General features: G+C 41.5%; 1 protein-coding gene across 1 annotated transcript in view; it reads left to right on the top strand.

Moving 5' to 3' along the window:
- The first annotated feature begins 555 nt into the window (after positions 1–555).
- The window catches only part of LOC124594874 (alkaline phosphatase 4-like), a 107205-nt gene continuing 96142 nt past the window's right edge, over positions 556–11618 (top strand). The window contains exon 1 of the mRNA XM_047133342.1: positions 556–704. The gene's annotated coding sequence lies outside the window, so the exon portion shown is untranslated. The remainder of the gene's footprint in view (positions 705–11618) is intronic.

The following is an 11618-nucleotide window of genomic DNA, read 5'->3' as shown; positions in this document are numbered from 1 at the left end:
AAAGATGACAAACGGCTGACGATATTGCAAAAAGAATTGCAAATTTTTTAAAAATTTTTATATTTCTAGGTGAACCAGGACAATGTGGGATTCCTGGCGATAATTAGACATCTCAATATTGTGGAAATGGTGATGGGAAGATTTCACCAACATATTCGACCACAATGTGGGAAAACCTCGAGAAAACCAGTAATTGAACATCGGTTCCACAGCTAAAGCAGAAACTGGGCTGTATCGCCACTTTGCATTTACGCGTCGTACCTGCATGTTCCAGATTCAGGTACGAAAGCTTGTCCGCAAAGGGCGACCGTTCTGAACAGCGGCAGGACCCCGAAGGATTGCGATAATTTCCCAACGAGCCGAGCGGCAGTCCGACGCGCATGCGCACGGAGACCTTGAGAGGAATGCCCGTCGCTAATCGCCCCAGAAAGTTAGCCCACGCGCCGCGCATGAGGACTGCCTGTGGGGAGAGCAGAGCGTAATCCCGGCCGTTAATCCCGACGGGATGGGTCGGGACGTGGGACGGGGAGGGAAGGGATCAGCTGGGCAGCGCCTGGGGGCTGCCGACTGCCGCGTGCAGTATATTAGGAGCGCGCCGGCCGGCGGAAGGCGCAGTCGCCCGGCGGGCCGCGCAGGAGCACCACTGTCCGCTGTACACTCAACACCCACTCCACTACTTCCCACTACACTACGCTACACACTCCGTAAGTACGCCCACGTGCGCCAGCGACACGTGACTGCTCGGCTAATTCTGCATACTGCCCACTACTGCTGCACGCCTGCTCATTGTGTATTTAGAGCTCATCCGATACACCTTTTATCTCGAAGGTATTCACTTGTCTTTTGGATCGAACTTCACTTTACTTATTGACCGAACGCGTTTCGCACAACTAGGTTCGGTATCTGCAGTGATCCTCATTATAAATTTTTGCTACAATTGTTTAGTTATTTCAATTATTTTTTCCCTTCCCTCAAGCAGGGGCCGGGAGACAATTTCGATTCCTTGATGCAATAATTTACCAACAGTAGTATGTATTGTCGAAATTTATTTTATTTTATGAACTTCTATGTGCTACCAGTTTCGGCCATATATTGATGCCATCTTCAGGCCCCACTCGTCATAGTTGTAAAATTATTATACACGGAAGGAGCCATATCCGTGAATCAAATCGTCCTGCAACAGCTCTTGGTGGCCAGGCGACACAGACTCAGATTCACGGATCCAGTTATATGGCTCCTTCCGTGTATAGTGATTTTACGACTATGACGAGTAGGGCCTGAAGATGGCATCAATATAATGCCGAAACTGCTAGCGTATAGAAGTTCATAAAATACAATAAATTTCTACATTACGTAAGGCTGTTGGTAAATTATTGCATCAAGAAGTTCATGCCAGCCGTCGTCCCACGATCCGTAATGGATCAACGAAGAATTTCGATTCCTTCTCATATGGTCTTTTCTTATCCTTCTAAATTTACTGCTTCTTCTCAAAACATATTTCTTCTCATTTTATGTTATATATTTCTTAATGTTATTTTTTTAAAAACTTATCAGCTACAGCTTGTTGTTGATTTATTTTCCCATGTGTACATAAAGATCTGATTTTTCATCCTGTAAAAATGTCCGAAACAAATCTTTTCATGATTTTTATTATTTTTTCTACGTTTAGATATGTTTCATTGTCGCATCTTAATTTGCAGGCATTTCTTTATTATTTTGCTGTGTTAATTATTTTACCTTAACTTGTTTAGATACTTAAGTCTACCATGGCAATCGTTTTTGGATTAATTCGTTATTTCATTTGCTTTTAAAAATTTACATTGATTAATCACTTACTTTCAAGTTACCCATGGTTTTGTGTTAGCAGAAGGGCCAACACCGTGTTACGAGTGGAGGCCCAACTGCACGCGTTTTAGCTCACGCAGGCTGGTGTGAGGAGGGAAGAACTATACTGACGTGAGGTCTGGAACATGACAAGGAATGAGAATTCAGAAAGCGGACGTAATTAGTTTGATACTTAACTTTAATCCATTAATGGTGAACGTCGTTCTTGACGGTACATGATTCACAATATTATCTGTTCAGTATACATTCTTGAAGATAGTAATTATAGTAACTGAATATGGCGCCTTGCTAGGTCGTAGCAAATGACGTAGTTGAAGGCTATGCTAAACTGTCGTCTCTGCAAACGGAGAGCGTATGTAGACAGTGAACTATCGCTAGCAAAGTCGGCTGTACAACTGGGGCGAGTGCTAGTGAGCCTCTCTAGATTAGACCAGCCGTGTGGCGACCCTCAGTCTGCAATCACTGATAGTGGCGACGCGCGGGTCCGACGTATACTAACGGACCGCGGCCGATTTAAAGGCTACCACCTAGCAAGTGTGGTGTCTGGCGGTGACACCACACATGGACTATTTATGCCTGTCAGTTTCTGTGCTTGCTGCACTTCACAGTGTGTGTGTTTGAGACAGGGAATAGGCAGTTCAGACATATAGAAGAATTGTTATATAAAAGTAAGTGATTAATACGTATGCTTTACTTTGACCTAATTGAAATACGGAATTAACCAAAAACGTGTCCCTACGGAACGTAACATATCTGAACAACCTAAAGCAAATGTAAGAATTTCCGTTGCACATCACTGAATTTATGTTTAAGAATTAGACGAAACACTCTCTTCAACAACAAAGTAAAACTCAGAGGACGAGCCCAGTGAAACTGTTATGTAAGCTATGTCACTCATAGTAATGATTATTCTCGTTCTATTTCGCTATTTAGCAGATCTACCGAAGAATAATTCCTTATATTAATTTGAGCAATACTACAAATAACTTTTTACATTTTAATCCCCTGAAGCGTTTCCGATTTTTACCAGTCTTCAGCTTTCATAAAGCGAATATTCTTTTACTTTTGACTACATTTGTGCTGTGTAACTGCCTTTGGCACTAGAGTTAATGGTTCCCTCTTCTACTATTATTCATATGCGATTATCAGTTTACTCCAGTTTACTTGTATCCACAATTCACAGTTGCTCGTATGATTGTACTGAACACGCGGGAAGCGTAATCTAAAGCTCATTCAGTCGCCTTCATACTGATATTCACGCGTTTGGATCCGTGCAGTTCTGTCATCAAGTATAACTTCTTTCTTACATTACGTCATTGCTCGTGCAAAATGACGTAGGAAAGTGAACTGCTGTGACGAGACGATTGTTGCGTACCATTTTTTAATTTCGCGAATCAAAGTGAAGGAAAAGTGAACAAGCGTGGGAAACTACTTTTTTCAGGTATTTTATTTGGGACTAAACACATGTGAGCGCTGAGTTCATGTCATCATCCATTGTGAATCCCAGGTACTTCACACAATGACTGATTTTCATTGTGACTCATCAGTCCAACAGATGAAAATTACCAGAATGAAGTGCGCTTCTTTAGACTATTTTCCAAGTTTGTGGATAGTTGTCCTTGTATGAGGTCGATATCTGAACTGGACAGAATAGATACTCCAACAAACTGTCATTGCGCCCAACATGTCTCATCATTATTGAGTTCCTTGTACTTATTCCTGCGTTCTGCAGTTATTTTCCCACGCTTTCCTTGTCACTCACAACATTCAGCATTTTTTTTTCTTCTTTTGGATCTCCTCAAACACACAGGTTAAAACGCAGACCACAGACAATTGAACCATTAAGCACCCATGTTGGGCGCCGCGAAAGAGGTGATTATTAAGATTAGTTACGTGAAGGAGCTCCATATTTCTGTCTTTTGGATGACGTGCAAATTAAATAACTAGATCTCGTCTAAATGCCCTCCACATAATAAGAAAGTGAGCTAGAAGGCTATATATTATCCAAGAGTTCCTGGTATTATTCTACGTGGTGAAGAGAGTAAAAGGTACACCGCAGTGCACATTCATTCTTTTTTTGGCCTTCGATTGCTCTTCGTCATTATTTTGTTAAAAACTTCACTTCACTGTTTTCAATAATGTGTTTCTTTCTTACTTTCGTGAGAATCAGTTCCGAATCTGAAGAATCTCGTTTGATTTTCAAATGACCTCGTGTTAAAAAAAAATGCTAACTGCAAAAGTGTTGAAGCAGGTTGCAACTATGTGTTCTTACGTTTTACATATCGATGTTTCCAAAGAAAGACGTATCTGTGAGTTCAAGTTTGGTTTCGACGATGAGTTAGTACTCTCCAGACCAACCACGAAGTTTTCTGCATATTCGAAGTTTCTGTCTAGTAGTTAAATTTCCTATGGTGAGTGTTGGAAAAGGGCAGAAATTGTATTTTTTACCGTTCGCGATTTGTTGTCGGCAGTGAGATTTCGGTCTAACTTCTTTCAAAAAAGTTATGGGAAATAATCAGCTGCAGGCTCTTTGAACGACCAATGTAGAGTAGTATCAGCTAAATTTTTCTGTCATCAGTCGGCTTTTAATTCTCGTCTTCTCTTGCAAATCATGAAACTATTACATAACTTTTTTAATGTATTTCTTACTTATCATTCTGCATTTGCTTTTCAATGTGGGCTATTGTGAATATTCCTAACACACAACACGGTTCTAATCGACAAATTCAGACACTGCTGGTCAATACTCAAGCAGTCGTGGACCAGTCAGGGGGAAGGCAAGAAGGGTACAATTCTGCATCTACATGACTGTCTGCAATTCACGATTAAGAGCCTGGCAGAGGATTCATCGAACTACATTCAGGCTATTTCTCTACCGTTCCAGTCTCGAACGGCAAGGGAATAACGAATACTTAAAACTATCCGTGCAAGCTCTGATATCTCTTGTTTTATTACGTACGGCGATCATTCCTCCCTACGTAGGTGAACGTTAACGCAATTTTTTTTGTATTCGTAGTAGAAAGCTAGTGATTGAAACTTCGTGAAAAGATCACGGCGCAATGAATAATGCTTTTGTTTCAATGATTGCCACCCAAACTCGTGTATCATATTCGTGACAATCCTCCCCTATTTCACGATAATACAAAACAAGCTGCCATTGTCTGAACTTTTGCCATGTCCTCCGTCAATGCTGTCTGATAACGACCGCGTTCCGTGCAACAGTACTGCAGAAGAAGACAGACAAGCGCAAATCTGTTGCATCTTCTAAGTGTTCTGCCAATAAAACGGCGTCCATGGTTCGCCTTCCCCACAACGTTATGTTCGTGATGGCTCGAATTTACGTTGTTCGTAACTATAATCCAATTACTGCGAAAGAAACCATAGCGGCCTTCGGCGGCAAATAAGTCAATGGGCGGCTATCCCAAATTAAGACACGAACGTGGCTCACCACAGTATCTTAACCCTTAGCTTCCCAGGTCACTTTTTTGTCACACACTGCCCCAGGTGCGGTCTCATCAGTGACCGCTATAAATAGCTATAATAATTGCATTTAGGAGTTTCAGTGGAACAGTTCAGATTTTATGTTAAAGGTGGTATGAATACCATACAAAGAACATATTTAAACAAATTTTAAAGTTAATTTAAAAAAAAAAAAACAACGCATTTAAACAGAAAACTGTACAAAATGGACTTAATATTACAGGATAATGTTAATGCTATGAAAACTCAAATACTTCATACAATTTATTTTTTGCTATATTTTATCATTCATGTAATAATAAATACATAAAAACTCCCACAAAACATAAAAAAGTGAAAATTACGCTGGAATTTTTTTGATGTTTAGTTTCCTCTTCAGAGGTTTCGTTTGCACTCGCTGGAAATTTTTGTACAGCTTTCAAGTCAGACTGACTTCTTGCAACAGTGGCAAATGTAAGATGTCTGTCTCTTATTTTTTGGCTCGTAGGTGGAGCATGTTTTACGTTCTTTCAGTCGTTCTATAACGATTTGTACTCTTCGTTCTGCTACACCCAAAACACAGTGAACGATGTACGAAGTTCACAGGGTATGTGATATGTGATAATTGTTGTCTCGCCTTTTACCTGTGGTCTCATCAAGGAGTTTACAACTTCAACAATTAATACGGTTTCCCTGAGTATCGTCTTTGTAGGAAATGTGAAAGACAAACGCATTCACCCCACTTAGGTCCGACATGCGGAAAAATAATGCCATTGGCCCTCGTTGGACGAGGTTTGGATGACCAACGATATTTGTTTCGACCTAATGTATTTCTAACAAAACCTTTAGCTAAACATCCAGTCTCCAGACGTTTGTCTTCATCTCTTTCATCATTTGTTTCGTTCAAGGAATTCACAGGTGGCAAAACAAATTCGTCTTCACTTTCGCCCTGTTCCTGTAATGTATTATGTTCACTTTCAATTTCGTTGTCACTCTCTGATTCAGCATAATTTCCTAAACTGTCTTCAAGCCATTGGCAAACAGTATCCTCAAAGGCAGTAGCATGAACAGCAGACGTAAACCTGGCTACTGAATCCAAACGCAAAGTTCAAGGTACGGTGTCACAGACCTCTAGAACGAAAGAAGCAGTAATAGTATAGGTTCACGTCACATCCACGTGGGTACTAACAACGAAAACTACGGCAGCTTCGGGAAAGAACAACTAGACAATGCTGTAATCTCCTGTCCCACCATTACGCATTAATGCAACAGAGTAACAATAATCGCTAGCGGTCTGCGAGACCGCACCTGGGACGTTGAGGGTGAAGGGAACTCGCTGAGCGTATTCTCCCAGTCAGGAGCTGCAGCTGGTGTGCCCACGACCACCCCCAGCTCTGCGCGGAGCGACCGAGTTGCTGCCTCGGCTGCTGTACGTATATCCCGCAGCGAGGCTAAGCCAAGCGCGTGCCACCTGAGAGAGCGACAGCAGGTGTTTGTGCGGCAACCCGGCCTCTCGTTAGCTCAGCTGCTTACTTTGCACGTCCCCGACGGCGCCAGCCCCTCCAGCGGTTAATGCAGGAACTAACACGTTGGAAATGACGAAATGTCTCGTAGCTAATTGCCGATTGCGCAATCATACACCAAGCTGCTGGTCCTATATTCGCTCTTCACGAACAGGTCGTTGGCTTTTGCCAGTCTGAGTCTCAGCCGATTCTTCCCTCCTTTACTTTCCGTCAAATAGTGTTCGACAAAACCTTTCATGTATTCCACGAGTACCATTGACATGTATCAGCCTAGATACAGACGGTTAACGGAATCGGAGACGTAGCTCAAAATGCCTTCTAGTGTTCTACGAGATGCGCCAGAAATACTGAAAGCATCTTCCATTAATACAAATACAGAAGTGGCGTTTGTGTAAAGACCACTGTGCAACACACTGAAAGCAGTCCAATTTTATGGATAATCGCTGCAGCTTCAGTAATGCGGCGTTGTAAACGGACCTGTCCAAGCAAACTGAGTTGAAAGAAAACGATCGTAACAGCAGTAGACTTTTACTTCTCTGCAGATCGCCAGAAGGTCGCATAAAGTAATACTCCTAAATTTATGTACGCGAATTGTAATTGTTTGAAATGTAGGGCCTGTATGGATCATCGAATTTTTTTAAATAATATTTCACTTCCAGAGCCAGAAACAGAATTTAATTTCGAATGATTGATTATACACATAATATGTGGTTTCCTACTAACGAAACTCTCATAGCCTCTAATGGTTTTCAGCGATGATACATTCACTAGAATTTCGCAGCAAGTAACAGAAAAGTCAACAACAAATATGTTTTGCCGATTATATTTATTCTCATTATCAACGGAAAAATAAGAAAACGCGCATAGCAGACTGAAAGCTTCATTCTGCAAACAGCAGCTGTGCTGTGGCTGGGTTCCTCTCTCGCGTATTGTTCTCTCTACAACGGTACTGAGAAACTAAAGCTTTGGCGCGGAATGCAATTACAGCTGTGCCCTACCACAACTACGGTTCGGTAGTTTTGGTACAGTACATAAACAACTTAGTAAATGGTAGCAGCCGGTCGTTGTGACCGTGCGGTTCTAGGCGCTTCAGTCTGGAGCCGCGAGACCGCTACGGTCGCAGGTTTGAATCCTGCCTCGGGCATGGATGTGTCTGATGTCCTTGGGTTAGTTACGTTTAAGTAGTTCTAAGTTCTAGGGGACTGATGACCACAGATGTTAAGTCCCATAGTGCTCAGAGCCATTTTTAAAGCCAAATGGTAGCATTACCAGGAGTATTGGCACCACTGGTAGCGAAAGAAACATACATAAATGTCTGAGAGAGTTGCTGGGAGCCAAAGACTTCTCTCCTTTTCATCGTTTTGCACATAAGTAGAACGGCACACTGTTCAGTAGTGGTCCATTGTTTATTTTATATCCTTACAAAAAATAAATTGGATTTTATAAGTAATAAAAATTAACCAATCGCGTAACTTCTGCGCTTTTATATCACCGAAGAAATAATTTCTCATGCAAGTACAGTTTGTAAGTACAAACATAAAAAATTCTTCATAATTATTGTTGTTATTTTGTACTCAGTAGAACGTTCTTCATCTTGATCAAAGGCAAGAGATTCCTGTTATTACCGATAAGTCTGAAATTTGTTTATGAATAACAGAAACATTTTTTATAGAATCTCGACGAAGTACGGAAGCATTGTCTGACATGATTTTGTTTTGCCTTTCCTTTTTTTAATGTTACCATTTTTTTGAGGGAATGCGTTTTCTAACGCTGTATGATAGATCTGTATGGTTTTTTATGATTACACAACATCCTCCATTTCACGTTGCAAATCAACAATTTTCGAAAAAAAAACTGTATTAAATATTGATAGTTTCAATTTTACTATAAATATAGTTTATTTTTAAGTAAGAGACGTGAGATAACTATGAAGAACAAAAGTGTTCCATAGGCTACATGGCCCTTTATCCATCTTCAATCAGTGTCTAGAGGGTTCACTGCTTCTGGCTTCTAGGGGAATCTAATCAGTCACTGATCGCATATGCAGACAAAGCAATTGAAATGAGGTAACGCCCGATAAGCAATGCACCTAATGTACAGGCAACGCGGTTACAATCTTAACCGACTAAGACTACTAGTAAGAGTACCGTAGTCTACGCTTACTTACCGTAGTCTACAGTAATTTTACGACACTTGTCTGTGAAGCGTTCGCAGGTAGTTTAGGAGGTAGTTTCATTGCGCGCAAAACAAAGCCTCGTGCTCGTGTCACGGTCCGTGTAACGCTTTAATATCGTAGAAAGGTTTCAAGGTAAGTGAGCATGGAAAGAGAAACAAACGAAAATTATCATTCCCTTCATTTATGTAATGTATAGAGGGATTCACCCACTGATAAAAGAAGTGAGCATCACTGCAATTAAAATGGACGCAGCTGCAAGTCAGGTCTACCTCTGCCAGTAACTCGTCCGCACGAATACGCCGCAGGCTAATTATTGCGTCCTAATTTCTCTTCTGAATCTGATACTGGCGTTTAAGTGTTATACCTGCCACGCCGTCGGTATATCCCTGTCAGCAGGTCGCCGGTGAACTTTCCTCTCGGCAGCTCGACACTGTTACTTGCTTCTTACAGGGCAGCCAGGTCTGTTGTAAGTCCTTCAGTAACTTGTACCTGTGGCGTGGCTGTAAACTGATTTCCTTGGCATCGACCAGCGAGTTCATAAGATGTAACTGACTTCCCATAATTGATGTGTTCACTTGTTAACAGTTCAACATGCACCTTGCTACGATTCAAGCTTAAATGCGAATCAAGCAGGCCCTTGTCATCCACTATTTTCTGTCTGGAAACCTTAAAGTTCATCGTGTTTTCGCTTCATACTATTAGAATCAGTAGTAGCTTACGAGGGCAGGTACTGACAGTGAAAACAAGTGGTTTCTTTTTCCCGTGCTGGATACAAGTCTTTCAACTGGACATTTTGCTTGTCCCTAATGTACCACCACTTTTCCAACCGAGGAAAGAATGCTCACAGTTTAACGTGGAATTCGAAACACGTGTCGTTCATATCTGTGATAGGCGAAGGTTAGATTAAAGGCAGACTCAAAATTTCCGTGGACCGATCCGACCGGGATTCGATCTCGCGGAACTGTTCGTCACAAAATCAAAAGAGTGGAACAGAAAGCGGGTACATAACAGGAAACCTCATAAATGTCTTTAAACGTATCTCACCGCAACTACTTCACACTATATTCAAACCCGTAAGCAGTATCGTTACTTGCATAACTCTCAAAACACCGTACAAAAAATATAGATCTAGACACTACCATGCTTCCGTCAAGAAATTATGGAGCTTCCACAGTGCTCTAATGCTGACATATGATGGACTATACTGTATGCAGTACTAAGTCAGTTTTAAAACTGACGATTCTACAACGAGTGTTTTACAACTTCACTGCACAGTAATTAGTTCAATATTTGCCAAGGAAGTACGAAATGTGTTCGATTCGGTGTAGTAACTCAGGAAATGACTTTCTTTTTCGATCCATTTCAATATGTGCACCTCTTGTGACGTCTGTACCAACTTTCAGTTTTCTAACTCCATGCATATTTTGCGCAGCATGTTTTCTTCGGCGTTAGTAGTTCCATTTCGGCCGCCTCAAACGACCATCTTTACATCCAGTTGCTCCATAGGACAGCCATGCTTTCAGTGACAGCTTGTTGAGTGAGAAGGGCTAAACTGGTAATCTGCAATGATAAGTGTGACTACACCAGAAACTAAAAAACTAAAAAATAAAACCATTTCAAATATTTGAGCAATCGCGATCGTTTACAGACAGTACATAAAATAACGTCATAATTCGTGATATGCATTATTGATTCAAGCAATAACTTTAGCAGTAGTTTGGTAAACATGGCTTTCAAACTGCCCCAGAGGAAAAAAAGGGGGGCACGAGAAGGTAAGATGACAATCTCAACTAATCCAACCCTCAGGAAACGTCTCAGTTCAAGAATCCAAACTATCTTGCTGCAAAAGGATTGTTGGATGACTGTTAGGCAACTGTGAAATCACATACAGCTGTCGTCTCTCAACTTTTCTCAGCGTGACTATATTCAAACACGTAAGCAGTATCGTTACTTGTTGTATAACTCTCAAAACACCGTACAAAAAATACAGGCGTACTTCCTTGTGTACAACTGAAATGTTGTTTCCGTTTTATGCACAATATCTCTACCACCAAGCCAGGCGTCTTTTCTGTGTGTTGCGAGTTTATGCTACCTGGACACCAACCAGAGTGTGAAGATCAGTCGTCTCGCGCCGCTGTTATAGCTGTTTCTTTGTTCGACTCCAACGCCTATTACTCCATTTGATGCTCTTTTGTTTTCCAGTCCCAGTAGTGATGTTCCGTGAAGCACACATTCACTCAGCGTTTCCATCAGAGCCGGGAAGCTATGAAAACTTTGAGAGAATGTGCGTTTTACGGAGTGGCAGTCCGGTCTCTGAGAAACCAAGACCATCAAAAGCCCGTCGAACTCACAACCAGCTACAAATGGCGGAGCGAGACTATTAGTAGTTCACAGTCTGATTGAAATCCAAACTGCGAATACAGGTTACAGCATAGATCGCAGCACTTCGAAGATGCGAATGGATCAGTCGTCGAAATATTGACCATAAAATGGAACAGCAACTCGGCTCTACACCTGGAAGCACACCATTAAACACGTACAGCTTCAACATCTGAAGGTTCCATTAATTGTATCTTCCACAGCACTCATTAATGTTTGCGAATCACATTCCACTC

Source organism: Schistocerca americana, chromosome 2 (genome assembly GCF_021461395.2).
Source record: "Schistocerca americana isolate TAMUIC-IGC-003095 chromosome 2, iqSchAmer2.1, whole genome shotgun sequence".
Classification (NCBI taxonomy): domain Eukaryota; kingdom Metazoa; phylum Arthropoda; class Insecta; order Orthoptera; family Acrididae; genus Schistocerca; species Schistocerca americana.
This window is presented reverse-complemented; position numbering and strand designations above follow the sequence as displayed.